Source organism: Bidens hawaiensis, unplaced genomic scaffold (assembly GCF_021521415.1).
Source record: "Bidens hawaiensis isolate Kalapana, Puna unplaced genomic scaffold, B.hawaiensis_p1.1 tig00016460_1, whole genome shotgun sequence".
Classification (NCBI taxonomy): Eukaryota; Viridiplantae; Streptophyta; class Magnoliopsida; order Asterales; family Asteraceae; genus Bidens; species Bidens hawaiensis.
Genome location: NW_027492508.1, coordinates 334,046 through 356,843, shown reverse-complemented (window position 1 = coordinate 356,843; position 22,798 = coordinate 334,046). Strand labels below are relative to the sequence as shown.

The following is a 22,798-nucleotide window of genomic DNA, read 5'->3' as shown; positions in this document are numbered from 1 at the left end:
GGTGAGAGATATGTTCTCTTTAGTGGAGATGCATGTTCGATTTTCGATTAAGATAACTATGTGGACATCTAGGTGAAGGATTTACAGATTTCATTTGGTTCTCGTGTATAAGGTAAGATCTCATGGTGGTTGAGAAGTCGACTTTAAACATAGTACATGATGCGTTTACACGCTCAGTTAAGACAAATATATATCTTGGAAAAACCTCTCTTGTTGGTCCATAAACCCTCTACTTTCTTCGCTCACTCTACTTGTTCCTCCACCGTCATACTTTCCTTTTCAAATTAACTGGCAACTGACTGTATACGTCCTTGATAAATTTATTATTACTTATATTCCGGTTATAAGTACTCACACTGTATACATTACAAATTATGAATCCGGTCAAGCGTACTGTCCACAAAACTAGCATCACCATACTTAACTGCTCAAATTCTAATGTCAGCCCTAGAATTGTTAGGATATCAATGACTGACGCCTACGCCACCGATTCCTCCGGCGACGAACACTCCGACGTCTTTTTCCGGCGAAGAGTGAAAAAATATGTTAACGAAGTTACAATCGAACCTCCATCGCAAAATAATAATAATAACCGTACAGTCGACGGTAACGGAATTCAGAAACGGAATAAAACGGCCGTTACGGTGGCGAAACGGTTGAAAGTTAGTTCCGGCAAGAAGTTTCGCGGCGTACGGCGGCGGCCGTGGGGGAAATACGCGGCTGAGATTAGAGATCCGGCGCGCCGAGTAAGGCTATGGCTCGGTACTTTTAATACGGCTGAAGAAGCTGCAATGGTGTACGACCACGCGGCTGTTCAGCTTTGTGGCCCACACGCGCGCACTAATTTTAATGTTTTATCTAACGAGTTGGCAGCTGAGTCGACTCAGAAAAGTTTTATAAACCATGCAAGCGATGAGGGTGTGCCGGACATGTTTACTGATTTCCGGCCGGTAGACGATTATTTATCCACGTCAGATTTATTTGACTTTTCAAAGTTTGACACGTGTAATTTTGAAGAGTCCGACCTTGTGACGTGTTTGTCGGTTCAGGAAATGATTTTGATATTGGTACTTTAACTTGGCCCGGTGGCGATTGTTTTCATGAATATGGGGATGTATTCGGGTCGGATTCTCGGGTTACGATATAATGGGTTTCATGGTGTGAATTGTGATTGTGACGAATGTAATATTATTAGGTTAATATTAAGGGTGTGTTTGGTTGATTTTGTTATAATCATTACCACTACCTTAGATGTACGAGAAGTTAGATTAATGGTTTCTTAAAATATCATAGACTTGTTCTTGTAAAATTTTTCTATTTGGAAGCATAAAATCAACTCGCATAGTCTTGTCACTCGTTGTTAGATAACTAGTTAAAGGGTTATAAAGGCTTGTCTCGAGAATCACATTAACAATTAACTTATGTACCCTGTTAAAAGGGTTAAGAGGCCCCTTGCCTCGAGGGTAACATTTGAATATAGTCAAGTTACGCATAGTAATTTTAAGTATTAAGTACAAAATAAAAACATGTATGGAAAAACATTTAATTTTTTATTTTATTTTTTTGTATGTGTGTGTTATATGATCATTTTACCCTTTCAAAGCAGTATCACGTTTAATTCTGAAGGTTTTCTCTCATTCACAAACATTAAGTCCAAAACGCGTTGATGATTTAAAGGCGAAACATTCCTTATGAACCAAGAATCTCTCACGTCCACGACTGACGTGATATTCGCCTAGGATGTTATAGTAAATCATCAAAGTGTCTTGCAAAATCTTAAGGATATAAAACATTACGACGATTTGATGATAATTAAAAGTATTATTTAATCATATCAATTTATTTAACTTTCAAAACATTAGGATCTTGGACCTTGTGGGGAGGGTTAGTGTTATTTTGCATATCCATTTGCTCTTGTATTTATAGAAAGGGTTAGTGTTTTTTTCTTCATATCAATTTGCTCTTGTATTTGTAGATACAGTACTTTACATCATGCGTTATCAGTACTTTTGTATGTTTGTCTAGTCTGATTCTCTTAGCTATTTGTAGTTGTGTGTGTTATTTTCCATTTTGTTATCCTTTTCTAGGTTATATGCTTAGTAAAATAAATTGGAGTCTCATACTTCACTCATAACTCATAGTTTTGCTTGAGTGGGATCATATGACTATGTATGTTTGTTTGTTTTAACTTTCAAAACATGTGACATACAAAAGGAGAAGGGGGAATATATCAGGGTTTGAACATACTACAAGTGGTAGTCAACAGTCAACAACATCTCTGAGTATGTGAATCAGTGAGTACACTTTTAATTATTGTATAGCTACTTTTTTAATGGGCTGATACAGACAAATGGGCCACAAAATTATTTCGACCCTACTCAAAAGAGAGATACGGGGCAAATAGTAGATCTTTGTTTTTGTTCTTTATACAGATATGCTTCTTTTAAGTCAAGAATGGACCATTGAATCATAAATTATCAAGCCTTAGAAGAGTATGAAAACTATATAAAATGAATACAAGTGAAGCAACCAGTTTCAAAGAAAAAGCAGCAGCCACTCACAACTTGAAACACATGTCGATTTCACTCGATACAATATTTCACCGCGTCACAAATTATGTGACATTCCCTTTGTAATTCATCATCACTAACATAAGAAAAGTGATTAAATAGTTATCAGACTAACTTTGTAGCTGTAAATAAAGCATCAATTCCATCATTGATGATGATCAAGTGAGGTTAAGAGGAGTGTCAATGGTGTGGATGATGTATGTGAGCACCAAAGCCAGTAACATCAGCAAATATGCTATCCCCTGGTCAATTGATGTCCCTGAATCAACAGTAAAAGCATGTGTGAATCCTAAACGTATTACTTAGTCACTTTCTCCCACAATAAGACTAACAACCAGTAACACATTGTCACGTACCCTTAGTGGGTGCAAAATAAGTCCTAGTTATGACGTTGATATAGTGACGCATTTTGGTTGGATATGATCCTTTGTAATGACCAAATTGATAAGTTAAAAAATCGATGCCCATTTGGGTAATATGTCCCGTTAAAATGATTAGTCGCGTGATTTTAACTAGAAGTACAAATGAAACAAAGAAAACACGATAAAACCATAAGAAATCAACCAAGAAAAATTCTTGATTCCTATATCATACTTTTTGTTACAAATATACACTTTACTTACGTTATTGGCATTTTATACCGTAAAAAAATGATTTGCTGAGTCGCGAACTCATTAGAGAGCAGCCTAGCCATCAGATCCTACGTTATGAGTGAGATATTACTCGACACGTTTGTTAGTTAACATACTTGTGAAAACGAGACATGTTTGTGGTGTTTTTATCTATAATCCTGTGTTTAGATATTAATTATGAGGAAGAACGTGAATTGCAATACATTCGATTATCGCAACACGATCAATATTAATGAGATCATCAGATCAATGAATAATACACGATGAAAATTAGGACAAATTCTGACCGTCGCTGGTAGGAGCGGGAGCCGGAGCGAAAGGCTGAGCATGAACGGCGGTAGGCAATGTGATGGTGAAAACGAGAGCAAATGCCGAAAGTAGAACCTTGGATGACGTCATTATCAGCTAATATGTTTATCTCCGATGATGTCAATCGGAGAACAATCTCCGACTATGTGGGATCAGGTGCACTTTGCCTTTTGTTTCTTATACTTTCACTATATATTTTTAAAATTTTATAGATACTTAATTCACTAATCTTATTATAAGCGCTATGTAACAAAATAACATTATTTATTTTAGATAATTGGATGTTATAAGCATTAAAATGTATACATGATTTGAGATAATATAAGGGTTGTTAGTATGGACGAGCAAATGGTACCAAGTTGTTAAAATAATCATGATCGGTACAGGCACCGGTACTTAAAATTTTTTGTCTATGGTATCGGTATCGTACCGAACATTTTTGGTACCGTCACTAAGTTTTTAGAAAATTCAGGATCGGTACCGAGCTTATTCTTAGTTAAGAGGTCAATCTTATGCTTAAGTCACTCAGATAACAGAAATTCGTCATTAAAGAAAACGAAATTAATTAAACAAATGTTTGGTATAAACATGTTGGGACAATATGACATGACATGTGTCAATGAGTTCAACTCACTTAACCTTGTTATGGCAGGCATCACTTAGGTGCTGTTTGTTTTTGCAGACATAAACTGTCTGTAAGCTGATTTCATCTGTTTTCATGTCTGCAACTGAAGATGTGGTCTGAAGATCTGCAAGCTGAAAATATAAGACTGTTTGTTTTTATAAGCTGATACTGTCTGCATAACTGTCAAACTTATCTCACAAGATAGAAGTCATTTATTCAAGTTACATCTAGTTTTTAGTCTTTGCTTGCCATGCCGATTTGGTTTTGGTGGGTGGTGGAAGGTGGTGGTGGTGGATGGTGGTAGTGGCGGCGGACGGTGGGTAGTGGCGGTGGATGGTGGTGGTGGACAATGGGTGGTGGTGATGGATGGTTTTGGTTGGTGGTGGACGGTGGTGGTGATGGATGGTGGTGGTGGTGGGTGATGGATGGTGGTGGTGGCGGTGATGGATGGTGGTGGTGGTGATGGATGGTGGTGGTGATGGATGGTGGGTGGTGGACGGTGGTGGTGATGGATGGTGGTGGTGGTGGCGGACGGTGGTGGTGATGGATGGTGGGTGGTGGACGGTGGTGGTGATGGATGGTGGGTGGTGGACGGTGGTGGTGGCGGTGATGGATGGTGGTGGTGGTGGCGGTGATGGATGGTGGTGGTGGTGGGTGATGGATGGTGGTGGTGGCGGTGATGGATGGTGGTGGTGGTGGCGGACGGTGGTGGTGATGGATGGTGGGTGGTGGACGGTGGTGGTGATGGATGGTGGGTGGTGGACGGTGGTGGTGGTGGTGGCGGTGGATGGTGGTGGACGGTGGCGGCGGGGTACGGGGGTGGTGGTGGCGGCGTACGGTGGGTGGTGGTGTTGGCGGACGGTGGTAGGAGCAGTGGATGAGAGGGTGGCTGCAAAGGGAGAAGAGTAGGGTTTTTTTGTGAAGATGTTTTAAGCAAGATTTCCTTGCTTTTCTTTTAAGATGAAAGAAGATAACTTCAGATCTGTTTTAAGAAAAAAAACAAACAGTCTTCAAGGGTAATGTCTGCGCGCCTGCAGACATTAGCTCCCTTGAAGATGTTTGAAGAAAAAACAAACACCCCCTTAGGTTTACCATCTTTAATAGGTTAATTGAATTTATGTAGGATCTAAAATGCTCATAATTTCATTCACAAATTGAGGTCGTTAAAATGCCCCTATTTAACAAAGATAAGAAGTCGAGGAAGCTACGAAGTGCTGGACAAGACAAAGTCTAGTTGGGCATGAATGGCTCTCCAACAACGAGAACACATCACTCACACTCGTTTATGGTTCGTTTATTAATATGGTATGGTCTTATAAATAATTAACCATAAACATGGATTGTAATTTTTGATTGCTTTTAGTTTAACGTGTTAATTATGTTTTATTATTTCTTAACCATGTTTATTTGTTCAACAATCGTGTCAAAATTGGTTGTGTACACTCGTGTTATTAAAGTTTTTATATTTAATAGTTTGCAATGAGTCGTGTCATGCATGTTATTGAATTAATTACATTAAGCTATGTAAAACATGTTGAGCCGTGTAACTCACTTATTAAACATGTCATAGTTTTAAAAAATAACACGCAACACATTTAAAAATGTTAGAAGTTCATGCTCAATAGTCGTATTTAACTTGTCGTGCCAAGCATGATTAGTTTAAGCACAACATGACAATTCCTGCGAACTTTAGAAGAGGGGCTCCTTGAATTTTTTCTTGGGCGTAATATAACTTGCAGATTTCTTTTTTCTTATCTTAAATTCATTAAAGTATGTGTCGTCAAAGAAATAATTCCTCTTATAAATGATTGAATTATGTACTGCTCACTTCATCACTTGAAAATTTATGGAGTTAAGGTTTATGTGAATTTGTTACCCAATTAGATGACTCCATTTGCCTTTGTTACCCAAGAAATAATTCCTCCTGTAAAGCTTGTTTAGATAATTAACATGTCTTTCTACCATTTGCCTTTGATACATTTGGTTTTCTGGCTCCAGAGGCTATGAAATTTTTTAGTATGGTTCAGCGCGTAGTACACGGAACCTCTTCAGCTTCTAGGTCCCAAAGCTTCGTTTTTAGCAGGATTGGCTTTGCTATTCAAAAGAGGGTTGCGGCGCAGCTTGTTGCCCGTTTGCCTGCCACTTTATTGTAATCGTTTTATAGTAAATTATATAAAATAGCTGCAGAATTAATATTAAAAAAAATAAAATTAGATGACTTATAGCTATAATTAATATTAATATTAGTATTAGTATTATTTGATAATTGTTTTTTTAAAACCGTAAATTCATTTTAGTGAGTTTGCAATAACTCAAACCTAATTGATAAAAACATCTAGTTAAACATAAACATATTTTGACCCATCACTCTATCCAATTGTTTTTGGGCAACCATTATCCATCATTATGTTAAATACTTTAACATTGAGCATAAGTATCATGACATCATGACTTTAATTACATCATTGAAACAAACGTGTTTACAAATAGATCCAAACAAAAGTCCAAGTATTTAGCATCGCAACGTAGAGCATCTAACATCGATCGGTGAGCATTCGATGGAGAAAGTGACACGAAACAAGGTTAATGTCTACATCAAGCTTCTTTGCAGTTTAGATGCATGACAATGTAAGCATATTCAGATCATTATGTTACATGTAAACCACTCAACTACTCTATGCCAACTACAGAAAACACCATAACAAAACAACTTCCAAATATAGATTCTTGGTCCTAAATAGGTAGTTGGGATTGAATCAAGCCAATTCTTTTTTTGTTGTCTATATATATTTGTTAAAATATAGTGCAAGATGATAGCGTGAGTTCAATGGCAAGAAACATTGAAAATATGGCATGTTGTGTAAAACATTTTATATACGGTAAATTTATTGTTATCCACCCGTTAGCAACGTCACACACTCACACACCAAGAAAACTGAAAATTGTTTTACCACTCGTATGGAATATCATGTCCGAGCAAAACAATTTACTGATAATATAAAGTACAAATTATTGTTACTTCTAATACTACCTTCACATAAAACTTTTAACGTACTTTTTTATACCCTTTTATGATACATTTTCCACTTGAATTTATTTTAAATTAGTATTTCATAACTAAAATTATTTACTTTATTAAACTTTTTAGTTTAATACATTCTTATAGATAAATATAATAAGTTGTATCTAAAAACTAAGTAAATTAAACTTTAATAAACTAAATTAAAATTATTTTTATGACATTTAAGAAAAACCATTATAATAAATTTTATACAAATAATATCTATGTTTTATTAGTCTAACTAACAAATGTATACAAATCTAACAAATCTAATAAGTTCTTTTTATTATTAAAGGGGCATAATGCGGTGTTAATTTGTCATTGTCTGTGTCACATCGCTTATTGTAGATGGTGTCACGTCTCCAATTATAGATACTCTAATTAGTATCACTTGTTCTGAAAAAAACATTAACTCCATGTAATGTTATCTAACAAATAAAACTTCTAAATTTCTCGACAAAACATACAATTCAAATTTATTTTTCGCTTACTACTTACTTGTAACCATTACATAACAATGATAGGTTCAAGCATAAAACATGACAATAATTTATAATACGATAATCTAGTGCACTAGCCTCCGCCAACAAATAAACTACGAACACCATTACACACCGCTACACGAGCCATGTATCACACTAAGATCTAAAACTGTAACTAATAACGACAAGAAGACACAAGATTACACCAATATCAAAAGATTAAGCGAAAGAAAACCATTTCATAGAACTAATGATGTGAGTGAGCTTAATAGATCAAGTCCAAAGAAAAGTTCCCATGGCAAACTCTCTCTTTTTGTTAACATCATCAATATTGGTTGGGAGTCCATATTCTTGAAGAAGACAGTCAAGCTTCCATTCAGGCATCTTTTCGTAATCTTCTTTCTTGTACCTTGGATAATGAAGTGGCATCTGAAAGCCACATGTGTTATTGTTTTCAGCTTCTTTCTTCATGACCATTGCTTGATGATGATGTCCACTGACCTTTAAACCTGTTGAAGAGTTGGAGCCCATTTATGTATGGGTGTTTTCTATTTGATTGTGATATAAACTTATGCATGAGACCAATTTATAGGGGTACATGGGGGGTGGGGTGGGGTGGGGTGGGGTGTGGGGGGGGGGGCGGAGAGGGGAGGGGTTCAGATTGGAGAAATGAATGGGCATTATATTTTCAGTATTTACATTCCTAATATGTTGGCAAAAGCACTATTCTTGTAACCGAACTGGACCAAACCATTAAGGAGCTACATAACAGGTCTAGTTAAGTCTATTTGAATCAATCTTACTAGTTAGAGCATTTTCAACCCATTCTTTAAAGTTGTCAAACCCATATAATTTAAGGTAAATTTTAAGAAAATCATCAAAATCACCTCTCCAATCCATTCCCTATTATATGGATGAATTATATGGCAACTAAAGTAAATCCCTAAATATAGGGACTCATTTTTTATCCATACCATATAATATCACATATCTTCCAATCACCATTTACTATATAATAAAACAAAAGAGAAAAAAATAATAAAAAATTAATTTATGGATATGAATAGGGAAAAGAATGTAGAAGAATTTTAAAAAATGATAGATAAATTTATAGAATGATATTTTTTTAGCAAAATTATAAGAAAAATATATGGAATGGGATGTGAATGCTCTTAGTCCTGGTGGTTTGACTAAATTTGAAAATATACCTTTTTTTTCTCTTATTTTTTCATTCATGAATCTCCATTTACTGGTTAATTTACCATAACATATTCCGTATTTTATTTATTTTGGTCTATATATTTTGGTAACACTCCACATCAAAAGATAATTAATTTCAAATTAGTTATACATGCATATTGTATATTTTAAATTATTTATAATGCCGCTTGGGTTCACAAACGAGTCTGAGCAATATATTGATAAAACGGTAATTTTGATGACCAGTCCGGCTATAAAAGTGTAAGGTGAAACAAGTAACTCTTTTGTAGTCTTACTCTTCTGTAGAATGGAAATAGTTTTGGGTAAAAATACCTACTTTTATTCTTTTTAGTTTTTAGAATAAGAATCGACTTAAAAGTGTGTTATTAAACCATATCTAGCCTTGCACAAAAGTACCATTTTTAATCAATTATCCTACATATATATATATCCTATATATATATATATTTTCAAGAATACCCAAAGACCACAATTCTTTTTAAAATAATTATAGGGATTCTATTGTGCCAATTTGAAGAAATGAATGATCATTCTAGTATACCAATTTACATTTCCGTTAGGTGGGTAATATTTGTTGACATTTCCACATCCACATTTTTTGGATGATGGTAAACATAAGGCAAAAGAACTAATTATGTCTCGCTTCTTTTTATTTTCTTGTTACTCATAACAACTTGTTATTGGAAATAGTATGGCACCATTAACAACCTAACTAATGGAATCAGATAAAACATAGCTTGCGCTAGCTAGACATGTGAATTTAAGGATATTAAAGACAGAAAACTAGTGAAAGTTATATTTAAACCCGGGACCACCACTAATATACTACGTTTTCATAAGGGTAACAAATAACTAATTTTAAAATAACAATGGATTTAAAAGTTTGTTATTACGCATATCTACCCTTCCACAAATGTAACATTTTAATTTATTATTTTATATATTTAATAAGAATATGCAAAGTACATACACATATAACAACGGTAGTGATGATGTTTTAAGATCATATTATAAGCAAAGCTAGTATAACTAGCATATACCAAAAACAAACGGGTAAATTTGCACACCATTTTTTTGATTTGTGTATAAGTAAGTTAATGGGCACAATTGGGAGCTAGAGGATATGAATGAATGTACGTGTGTAGTGGATTTTCGTCACACAAAGAAGATCATGAAACAAACTACACGAATTTAGAAACTTGTTTATCAAGCAAAACGTTTGGACGTATTTAATGTGAAAAGAAAGACAACAGATGACTAGAGTCTTGTAGAAGGGGCAAATTAATTGTAAGTAGATGGGACCTGAAGAAACACTAATCGACCCCGGGCAGATTACGGATAATCTGGGGGTTAAATAGATGTTTCCCACGAGGGTTAGTTCCGACAAAGATGGTTGTTCTTCTGATGACCTGCAAAACAGACACCGTGAGCTCATCACTGAGAAGGGGGGGGGTACCTCCTTGTGACCACCCTCCGGCGTGAGAATCAGACTAGATTGCTCTTGAATATAAGTGTATATTAAGATAAATAGCTAGAGAAGATATCAGATAATATATGAAGATATAAGATAATGATACCGTTCCAAGGTGTTGGAGTATTTATAGCCGAAGGTAGGTTTTCAAGCAGGTACAGCCGGCTGAATAGTATTCCTTTTCGACCAACTGTGGGCTACGCACATGCCATGCTAGTGGTTGGTGGGTAGGCAGCGGCTGATAGTGACATGGCCGGCTGTGTACTATTCCTTTTCCACCAACTGCAGGCTATGCACGTGCCACGACAGGGGTTGGTGAGTAGGCAGCGGCTGATAGTGACATTAAGTACTAGAGCGTGCTGTTCGTCGTACTGTTGTCAGTGAGCTGTCGCAGCTTTGGTCAGATCTTTTGTCCATACCTTGGCAGGTATAGTACAAAAGATCCTCCAGTAGCATACGGACTGGCTCATTTGGGCGGGAGTTTTCCCGGCTTTGGGCGGGAGTATTCCCGGCTTGCTCATTCCCTCTTCAGGTGACATTACTGAATTATTTGAGAGTTAGTGCCTTGTGCGTGTAGCCTTGCTGTGCGGGTAGCCTTCCCTGATGGCTAGTATCCGTAGCTGCGGGAACAGGCGGAGTATGTCACCATTGGGAGGCTTTTGCTGCGGGAACAGCTTGCGTACTGCGCGTAAGGACGTCGCGTCTCTGAGCATGGTTGGTCCTGCGGATCCAGTTGGTCTTTGCGCAGACGTCCCTCTAAGGTGAGTCTTGCGAGTTCAACTGCGCAGACGTCCCTCTTCGAGGTGAGTCTTGCGGGTCCAACTGCGCAGACGTCCCTGTTTAAGGTGAGTCTTGCGGGTCCAACCGCGCAGACGTCCCTGTTCAAGGTGAGTCTTGCGGGTCCAACTGGGCTCCGCTGGGACCTACCTCTTCAAGTCCCCCCAGTCCAATGTTCTTCTCATGAATTGTTAATAAGTGAGGTGAACTTTTGGACTTAAGCAAGGGGTTTTGAAAAGGGTTTAGTTTTAAGGTTTTCCATGGGGATTCTTCCCGCGGAAGTCCTAATGTCACGTGCAGAAATTCCCGACTTTTCTGCTTGATCTTTGGGTATGATGCGGGTAGGTCTGTAACCTCCTCGCAAGTCAGGAGCGTTGAGTTCCACTTGTGTAGATTCTCCATGAGGTTTTGGTAGTTTTAAACATAGTGATCAATTATGTTAAACAACCAATTCCATCTTGGAGCTTCAAACAATCTAGTTCTCAACGTTCCCGCTATGCGGGGATGTTATTTCCGTTTCCGCAAGCATGGCCCAGAAGATCCTTCTTGGTTTCAATTCCCTGCGGAGTGCTAAGTATGTGAAGGGTTTTGCCTTGACACTGTACCCGCACTCGTCTTATAGTTACTTTACTTCCAATGTATTCCTGGCGTCAATTCCCTGCAGGTGCTAAGTATGTGAAGGGTTTTGCCTTGACACTGTACTCGCACCCGTCTTATAGTTACTTGGTTGCCGAGGTATTCTTGGCTTCAATTCCCTGCAGGTGCTAAGTATGTGAAGGGTTTTTCCTTGACAATGTACCCGCACCTGTCTTATAGTTACTTGGTTGCCAAGGTAAGGAGGTAAAGTCCCGCTTACTTTTGAATCTTTTTGAAATTCGAAGAGTTGGTGAAAGAATAAGAACAGTCCAACTGTTGAAGGGACGTCAGCGTGGTCTGACGGTTTCTTCTGACAGTTTCAGGACGTGCATGAAGTTATGGCGACGTGACAGTATATGGTCATTCCAGACGCTTTTTCAGGCGCGTGGGCGCGAGTTTTCGGGCACGTGGCCGCGAAGTTTACGGCGCGCGTCCTGTCGACAGTTGTTGCCAGCTTGCATATTCCACGTGTCATAGTTTCATTGCACCTGCGCTTTTCCGTCTCTCCCGCATTAAATTCATCGCATTCATTGCGATGAGTATATAAAGGGAGGAGAGGATGCATCTCAACTCACAGTTTCACTTCTTCTTCTAAGCGATTTCCGGCGAATACTCTAACTTTTGTCGAGCATTTTCCTGAAATCGTTCTTCTTTCCATCTTCCAAAACATGTCTTCCATTCGTGATCCTGAGGCTATTGCCGAGGAGTCCGAAGTATACACCGAGAATCCGATGTCCGCGTCTGATAAGGATGATAAGAGTACTGCTGGCGAGTGCCAGTGTGCTCTTTCCGTCGACCTGTACCAGTACATCGTCAAGAAGTTCATGCTCGAGCCTTTCGAGCCTGAGTTTCCTGAGTCTCACCAGACGGTGTATGATGCCCCCAAGGGCAAGATAGGGGTGTATGCTGCATTCTTCGTCTATGGGAATCTGAGGTTCCCATTGACGAAGTTTGTGTACCGTGTTTTGGAGAAACACGGTGTACACTTGACGGATGTGCACCCGATGGCGATCGCAAAGGTTCGCCACTTTGAATGGGTGTGCCACATTCTGGGCGTTGAGCCCCGCGTCGACCGCCTGATGACCTTCTACTCTTGGAGGTGCATCCAGGGCTGGTATACCTTGGGCAATCGGATCAAGGGTTTGAAGATCTGCGCTACCGAGCGCAGTCTTCGTTCTTGGAAGCGGGAGTTTTTCTATGTCTCCGCTAGCGTCGTTCCCATTGCGATGACGTTCAAGAACGGGAGGGCGCTCCCTAGCCTTCACGCCTCCAATTACCAAGAGGCGGAATGGTTCACCAAGATCTCCCAGATCCAGACTCCGGTTTACCGCTTTGCGGAGTCTGGGATGGTGATGCTTGGGATGAGCCGGGTATGGAAGGATGCTGGGGCAGAGGCGCCACAGATTCCTATCGTCCTCGAATACGGTTTGAACTCTATCCCTTACGGTATGCTTCATATCTTTTTGCTGATTTATGGTTTTCTTCTAACTGCTTTTCTGTTTATTTTCAGAGGGGAACAATTTGCAGTCGCTTCTGCAACCGCGTGAGAGCGGTGGTCCCGCTCGGCTGGGTACTCGTGCTCTCGACGAGAACGAGTTGCCCATCTTGGAGCAAACGGCGGATAGGTTCGTGGAGGTCTACCCGCCGGGCCACGAGATTTTGAGCGCCAGGCGGCCAGGTAAGGGACTCTTTAACCCCCGTCCTCTACATGCTCAAACCTCTGCTGGAATTCCTCTAATTTTGTCTTCTGATGAGGAATCCGCAGACGGTCCTTTCTTTCGTGAGGAAGAAGAAGGCAGCTGGCGCGAAGGGCAAGGCGATGGTTGCCTCCACCGCCGATCAGGGGAACCGGTCTGACTCGGAGACCGAAAGTGAGGAGGTGGCGGGGAACCCTGGTGGTGGTGAGACAACTGTCCCGGAGGTTGAGACAGCTGTCACCTCCGATCCGCCCAGTACGACGACGGTGACCGGCGTGAAGAGGCCGGCTCCATCGGGTTCGTCCCCGCCTGTCAGAACCTTCAAGCTCAAGAAAACTCGTAAGTGTAAATTAATCTTACCCGCAATTCTTTCCGCCATTATTTTTAATATCTTGTCTTCATGCAGGCGTGGATGCTACCTCATTCCAGAGTGGAGCGGGGAGGAGCGTCTCTCGACCCATGACGGTAGGTTTGGTCAACCTACCCGAGGCGATGACCCAGGCGGCCGCGCCTGTTTCAAGTGTTGGTTCAGTTGCTCACCCGGTTGAGGCAACTGTTCCAATTGTGACGTCCTCTCCGCCGGCTGTCAGTGCCATATTCACTGCATCCTTCACTGAGCCGGCGGTGATTTTTTCTGCGGGCTCCTCCGCAGCGGCGGCCACGGTTTGAAGTATAAACATATATAGAATCATTTGAAGTATAATAACAGCAGAAATAATTTTATACCTTTCAATCTGTAATCAATCTATCTTGCTCTTGTAAATTCTAATCTTCTGCAAGTGACCAATCCAACAACACCATGATTTCCCTAACGCCCTCTTGGCTAAACGGTACTCTCCTTGGAGGCTACATAGGATTCCAGGTTTTACAGGATGAAAACTTATTATGAAGAAGATAAAGGAATAAGATTTAAAAGGATATTTTTATTTCATAACTGTTTTTCCCGATGGAAAAACTTCTTGATATCTACATTGTTTCTCCTTTAAGGAGATTTACTCACACATGCTTAGAAAATTAAAAGTGAAAGAAAAGGGGCGAGTGTTGATGCCCTTAACCTAAATCATACTTCTTTATATAGGAGAAGCAGATTTTTACAAATGACCAAAATGGCCTTCTTCTATCGTCATTGATGACGTTTTTAGTCTATATACCCATGTGTTGGGTCCAGGTCTCTGGTGTCTTCTTCCGAAAAGTAGATTCCTTCTTCAGTGGAAGAGCTGCTTTTTGTTAAAGTTGCTTTGCACCATGTGCATTGGTGGTCTTCAATAATTTCTTTTAACTTTTGGCAAAGTTTTTCTTTGGTGGTGGGGCTGACCTCCACTTTATTTTCAATAATTTGTTGTGTGAAATTATTGATGGCTGCCTGTTCGACTTGTGGAAGAGGCGTTGTGCTATAGCTTGTAATAATGCAATTATTGCTGCAATAATTTACTTTGTTAAAGCTTCCTCTCTTGATTTTATTAAGATTGTGAAAGATCCTAATGAATCTTTCTGTCCTGATTGAACTCCAGTTTTCAATGTCTTCATCATCGTTCATAATTTTTGAAGGATTGACAGTTCTTATTTTGGCTAGGCCAATTTCTAGGTGATGGTAGGCGGGAAAAGTACTTCCTTGATACCAATCGGGAAGAGTGGATGTGCATTTGACAAAGATATTTGCATCCTTTGCTGCTGCAATCTTCTTTCGAAAGTTTTTAATTGCTTTCTTCATTCCTTCTGTCAATAAACTGATTTCTAGCAAATTAGACGCAGGATAAATAAACTTGATTAATCCAGCAGAAAATGCTAGAGAAACAAGTTCTGGGCTAGAGCCTGGGCAAAAGACAATTAGGCTTTTAGTGGCCTTATCTTCTGTGTAGATATGTTCGGACTCAAAATCGTTTTGACTAAGGGACCTTGCTTTGGACCATATTGTCCTGAATTCATCCAGAGATATGATATCCTTTTCTTCAAAACGTGTCATTTTTGAGAAATTTGTGGGAGCTTCTCTGAATTCTATAATTTTTTCTTGTTTCCTGGGTTTCAAAGGTTCAGGAAAAGTTATTACCTTTAGAGGTATTTCTTTTTTGCCGAATTCCGCAGAGAAACGTGTAGCTTCTTGTTGAGCTTGATACAAGGTTTTGTATTTTCTAAACGGGAAGGGATTTCCCGAGGTGTATTTGGAGACTAGAGACCAGTCTTCATAAATACCTCTGTGATCACCGTCAAAAATGACATAGAATCTAGAAGTATCTTTTTCTGGTTTGTTAGCCATTTCTGAGTAACTTGGTCTGAGAGAGACCTTTTCAGTTTTTGGCAAACTGTCAGCCATCAACGGATTTGTTGTGTCTTTACCAGAGCCGTTTGCTTCTGGACTAGATGAAGATTGTGGTTCTTCATTTACCTTATTTTTGCTTTTTTCCAAAGCAACAGGAGTTAACGGACTTGAGTGTTCTTTACCCTTAACCGTTTGTAAGGGAATAGATTCAGATTGTATCCTTTCGGATTCCTGTTCTGAATTAACAGTTGTTGCTTTTAGACTTTCGTCATATAAAGCTATTTTTTCTTGAATGGCTTTAAGCTCAATAATCAAGAATTTTTCTTTAAGGCGTAATGCCTTTAATTCATCCATGAGAGAAAAAAAATTTCTTTTTATTTTCTAAACCCGAATCCCCTTTACTTAAAATTTATAAAAAGAGATATTGAATTTTGAGATGATAAATATGAGCTGGTGTGGTCCTTATTTATAACCGGGTAAATAGTGATTTCAATTATTTTGAAAATCACGTGTAAGGCAATCAGCCAAGACATTTTTTGGCCCCTCAAGGTGCTCAATAACAAAAGCATATCTTGAGAACCACATTTGCCATCTGACGAGGCGTCCTTGTTTATTATCTCCAGAAATTTTTGTTTTAAGGAAATAAGTAAAATTTTTGTTATCTGTCATGACTAGGAATTTTACAGGAGTGAGATAAATGGAAAATTTTGAGATAGTATTTTTTACCGCTAGTAATTCTTTTTCATTACTGTGATAATTTCGTTCAGCTGGTTTAAAGCTTCCCGAAGTGTATCTGCATATCTCTTCTTTTTCGGCTGTTTTAGCCTTTAGAACTCCTCCCCAAAAATCGTTTGAGGCATCTGTTTCTATAATAAGAAAATCTTTTTCTTTTAGGAGATAAAGTTTTGAAAAATCTGTTAATTTTTTCTTTATCTTTTTTATGTAATCAGTATCAGATTGTTTCCATTCCCAAACATAATCTTTCTTTAATTTTACCTGTAACGGTTTTCTAAGCTCTGCAAGCTTTGGAATATAACTTTCTGCATAAGTTAAAACGCTCAAAAATCTTTGAAGATGTTTCTTGTCTTCTAAGATATTAGGAAATTTATGCAAATTTTCTAAAATGTGTTTTTGAGGACAATGAGTCCCTTGATCAATTTCTAAGCCTAAGAAATTTATTTTTGTTTTAAAAAGATTTGCTTTCTTTTTGGATAAAATTATCCCATATTTTTCAATTGTTTTTAGAACTGAAAAAACATGAAAATAGTGCTTTTCTTCGGAGTTTGAGAAAACTATTATATCGTCAACATAGACGGTACAATATTCTTCTAATCCTCTTAAAGCGTTTTGCATATGTCGTTGAAATATGCTGGGTGCTTGTTTTAAACCAAAAGGAACTACCTTCCATTGATAATGTCCGTCTGGGCACGTAAATGCAGTTAATAACTGCGATTCTTCATCTAATAGTACCTGCCAGAAACCACTTTTGCAATCGAAACTTGAAAAAATGGTTTTGCCTCTTAAGAGGGTTAGTAACTCTTGCATACACAGGAGATTATGGCTATCGCCTTTAGTAGCTGCATTGATTGCTTTATAATTTACAACCATTCGCTTTTTTCCTCTTCTTTTTCTGCCTCATTTTCAACTAAGAATGCAGGAGACATTTGAGGAGATTTACTTGGGACTATTAATTTAAGATTTAATAGTTCTTTGATTTGTTTTTTAAACTCTTCCATATCCTGGGGACTATATTTCATAGGTTTTACCCTGATTATAGTTTTTGGATCAATTAACTCTATTGATGCTTTCATCCATTTTTTGGATTTTTCAGGATCTATAGGGTTTTCTGAGCATACTTTCTCAAGTATTTCTTCAATTTTTTGATACTTTCTTATTTCTTGAAAATATTTTTCTTCAGGTTTTATAACTTCTTGAGTTATATTAGTACCTGGTATTTGTTTTGTTTTTGAATCTTTTTTCATAGATTCAAGAAATCCGGGCTTTCCTAATTGAAAGGCTTTTGTTACTTTTTTAATCAAAATCATTTCTTGATTAAGATGAAAAGATATTCTATCAAGCCATTGGGTAAATGGACCATATAACTGACAGAAATTATTTCCTAAGAGTATATCAATACCTGATTCCTGTTGATAGATTGTTGGAATAATAAAAGGTTCTCCTGAGAAATAGACAATCAGATTTCTACAGACTTTATCCAACTTAATTGTTTCTTGATTGGCGATTGTTACATCAATGCTTCTGGGAGTATTTTCCCATAATTCATCGGGTATAACATGCTTGCTTGCGAGACATAGACTTGCCCCTGTGTCTATATAACAGTGTAGAGTTATAATTTTATATCCTTTTAGGAAAATTTTTCCCTTGATATAGATTGAGTTAGGATTAGTTATGTTTGAATATACTAACTCATTTTTCTTTTGAGAAAAAGGTAAAATATCTTCTTCCCAATTGATAATTAGATTTTAATTCATCCAGATTCTTCGGAAGAGAAATCTTCAGAGGATGAATCACTAATTATTTTTAATGAATATACTTGCATATAATCATCAAAACTATCTTCAGAGGGAAAATATCCATCTGTTTTTGCTATAGAGATAAGCTTCGTTTTCTCTGGAAATTTTTGTCTATTAGGACATTCGTTAGCATAATGCCCTTCCTCAGAGCATATCCAACATCTACATATCTTTTTTCCTTGAGGACAAACCTTAGATTTTTCTTTTGAGAAGTATTTACCAGGAGTAAATTTTCTCTTTTTATTTTTCCAGAATCTTTTCTTTGGTTTATACCTTTTTTTATATTTCTTTTTGAAATATTTTTTATCTTTTGTTTGCTCACAGCCGAAAGATAACTGTGGAATTTCTGCTAATTTCCTGCAACAGTTTTTGTTGAATCTTTTTAACTGTTTTTGTTTCTTAGAGAAATCACAATATGTAGCAATTTCTTCTTTAACAATTTTAGTAGCAAACCCTAGAGAATGCATTGTTAAACCGTTTTTCTCTTTATTCCATCTTTCTTTGGCTTTTTCACCCACGATTGGAATTTTCATTAAGTAGACTTCTACCCAAGAGTGGTATTCTCCTGTACTTAATTTGTATAAATTTGTTTCGAATAAACAGGTGAATTCGTCTAAAAGACAGATATCACATAACTGTGCTCTTGTTAAATTTTGTCTTGCTTTTTCAAGCAATTTCTGGTTTTCTAGATCTTTATTAGAAAAGAAATCAAGGCCTAAAAACATAGTGTATAAGGCGTTAATAATTTGTTCAAAAAGATCAATACCATCTAAATCCTCATTCCAGGAGGTTCCTTTGATAAAATCTTGTATTATTCCCGCGGACTTATGCTCTATTAGCAATAACAAGGTTCTAGCATTAGAGAATTCTTCTTCATTAGACTGAATTATCAGGCTAATTTCGGTATTCCATTTATCAATTACCTCTTTTCTTTTTTCGAGGTCAAAGATACAGTCAATTTTTATAGTGTCAATGGCAGTAGAGCTTCCATTGTTAGCACTAGGTATTCCCTTATGATATGGCATAGAGAATTCAGCTTTTGCTTTTTTATAGCGAGTTCTATCATAACTAGTACTAGCTTGATGCATTCTAGTATTTTGTTTTGGAATTTCATCTTCTTCTGAAGAATCTTCTTCCTCTTCTGTTTTAGGCTCTGGAATAACCAAAACTGTTTCTTTTGGGAAATATTTTTCGTTCAAATTTTTATTTTCAAAATTTTTTTTCTCACATTCATCTTCACTTAAAGACAAAAGTTGAACGAGTTCATTAATTTGATCCACTGGAAGGGTATCTAATTGCTCAGCAAAAACTTGTTCTAATTTTTTCGTAATAGAATTCATTTTGACTTAAGCTGTAGAAAATATAATTTCTTTTTCTTTAAGAACTTGTAAATGATTCTTAATATCATATAAGGCTGAGAATTCTTTAGCAAGATTGTTAAGCCTTTCATGAGGATCCATATTGATGTCGTTTATCAAGTAATGAATTCTTATTTGTATGGAGTGAATGAGTATTCTATATTCATTCTTTTTAGATTGAATATTTCTAAAGGCTATTTTTAAATAATTTTTTATCATTGCCTTATTTTGACTTTTGAAGGTCTTGATTTCTTTTCTAATAAAGATCTAGAAAACCAGAAATTGCTTGAAAAAGCAAGACAAAATTTAACAAGAGCACAGTTATGTGACATCTGTCTTTTAGACGAATTCACCTGTTTATTCGAAACAAATTTATACAAATTAAGTACAGGAGAATACCACTCTTGGGTAGAAGTCTACTTAATGAAAATTCCAATCGTGGGTGAAAAAGCCAAAGAAAGATGGAATAAAGAGAAAAACGGTTTAACAATGCATTCTCTAGGGTTTGCTACTAAAATTGTTAAAGAAGAAATTGCTATATTGATACCAATATAATTGGTATCAGAGCCTCGTTGCTCTTTTTAAAAAAATAAGAGTGTATAGAAACTCTTTAAAAATGGAAAACAAACTTTTGTTTTCAAAAGATTCTGAAGAGTCAGAACAACAAACAACTGAAATAATAAATTTCAGTGAAAATGAAAAAGGTTTTTCATCAGATTACATGATTAATTCTGATCAATTATCAAAGATTAACAAGCTTAAATTTAAGCTTAACTCCAAGCAAGTTTTTAACCAACCTAATAATTTACAAAGTCTTGTTTCAAGAGCTTTTACTAGAAAAAATAAAATCTTCTATTGTTTCAACACGGAAGAAATCTCAGTGGATATAAGAAATACATCTGGAGAAGTGTATTTACCACTTCTAACAAAGGTAGAAATTGCAAAAAGACTTTTGCAAATAAAACCAGATTTAAGAAAGTCCCTCTCTATGGTACATATAGGAGCTGTAAAAATTCTCCTAAAAGCACAATTTAGAGATGGAATTAATTTTCCAATAAAAATGGCTTTAGTTGATAATAGAATTATCAATAGACAAGACGCTCTCCTAGGAGCTATACAAGGAAATTTAGCATATGGTAAATTTATGTTTACTGTTTATCCTAAATTTGCCTTACATCGAGATTCAAAAGATTTCGATAAAACTTTAAGTTTCATACATCAGTGTGAAAGAACCGACCTGATGGAACCAGGAAATAAAGTATTTACGATTAATTATTTAATCTCATATGCTTTAACAAATAGTACTCATTCAATTGAGTATAAAGAAAATGAGAATATAACTATAGAAGATGTATTTTCAGAAATCGGAAACGTAGAAGGAAGTAAGTTTTCAGAACCTTCACAGTTACGAGAAAACTGGGCAATTGATATTGCTCGAAACAAACAAATACTTGCGTCTAAACCAAGACATAGTTATGCAGGAACCAGTTCACATTTAAGAGAAGCTGGTAACAGTGAACTTCAATTAATGAGGTCTATGTCTGAAAGGATAGATAAGTACGGTGAAATTTTAAAAGAAGTTGTTGGGATATAATATCCTCAAAACTAATTTTAAATACTATAGCCACTTTAGAAGAAGAAATTGAAGCATAAATAAATATATATCCTCTAAGAATAATATGAGTTCACTCATAAAAATAGAAGAATTAATTAAAGAATTAATTAATAAAATAGACAACATGGCTACTAAAGAAAATTTAGAAGTCATTGTGGCAAAAATTATCAAAGATGTCTTAGAAAAAATTGATAATCACGAAAAAACGCAGCCTTCAACATCCGTAAGGCAAAAAGAAAAAATTTCTGAAAAATCTCAGAAATACTCTTTTCCTAACTTCAACGTGGGAAATCCATCATTAGGAAATTCCAAAAGTCCAAACGCGCTAACTTGGCCTTTTAACTCTAATGAAGAAGACCTTCAAAAGTCAAAATAAGGCAATGATAAAAAATTATTTAAAAATAGCCTTTAGAAATATTCAATCTAAAAAGAATGAATATAGAATACTCATTCACTCCATACAAATAAGAATTCATTACTTGATAAACGACATCAATATGGATCCTCATGAAAGGCTTAACAATCTTGCTAAAGAATTCTCAGCCTTATATGATATTAAGAATCATTTACAAGTTCTTGAAGAAAAAGAAATTATATTTTCTACAGCTTAAGTCAAAAAGAATTTTATTACGAAAAAATTAGAACAAGTTTTTGATGAGCAATTAGATACCCTTCCAGTGGATCAAATTAATGAACTCGTTCAACTTTTGTCTTTAAGTGAAGATGAATGTGAGAAAAAAAATTTTGAAAATAAAAATTTGAACGAAAAATATTTCCCAAAAGAAACAGTTTTGGTTATTCCAGAGCCTAAAACAGAAGAGGAAGAAGATTCTTCAGAAGAAGATGAAATTCCAAAACAAAATACTAGAATGCATCAAGCTAGTACTAGTTATGATAGAACTCGCTATAAAAAAGCAAAAGCTGAATTCTCTATGCCATATCATAAGGGAATACCTAGTGCTAACAATGGAAGCTCTACTGCCATTGACACTATAAAAATTGACTGTATCTTTGACCTCGAAAAAAGAAAAGAGGTAATTGATAAATGGAATACCGAAATTAGCCTGATAATTCAGTCTAATGAAGAAGAATTCTCTAATGCTAGAACCTTGTTATTGCTAATAGAGCATAAGTCCGCGGGAATAATACAAGATTTTATCAAAGGAACCTCCTGGAATGAGGATTTAGATGGTATTGATCTTTTTGAACAAATTATTAACGCCTTATACACTATGTTTTTAGGCCTTGATTTCTTTTCTAATAAAGATCTAAAAAACCAGAAATTGCTTGAAAAAGCAAGACAAAATTTAACAAGAGCACAGTTATGTGATATCTGTCTTTTAGACGAATTCACCTGTTTATTCGAAACAAATTTATACAAATTAAGTACAGGAGAATACCACTCTTGGGTAGAAGTCTACTTAATGAAAATTCCAATCGTGGGTGAAAAAGCCAAAGAAAGATGGAATAAAGAGAAAAACGGTTTAACAATGCATTCTCTAGGGTTTGCTACTAAAATTGTTAAAGAAGAAATTGCTACATATTGTGATTTC

General features: G+C 36.6%; 1 pseudogene; it reads left to right on the top strand.

Moving 5' to 3' along the window:
* Positions 1 to 330: 330 nt before the first annotated feature.
* LOC143551519 (ethylene-responsive transcription factor ERF070 pseudogene) lies at positions 331 to 1,147 on the top strand (annotated as a pseudogene).
* Positions 1,148 to 22,798: the final 21,651 nt, after the last annotated feature.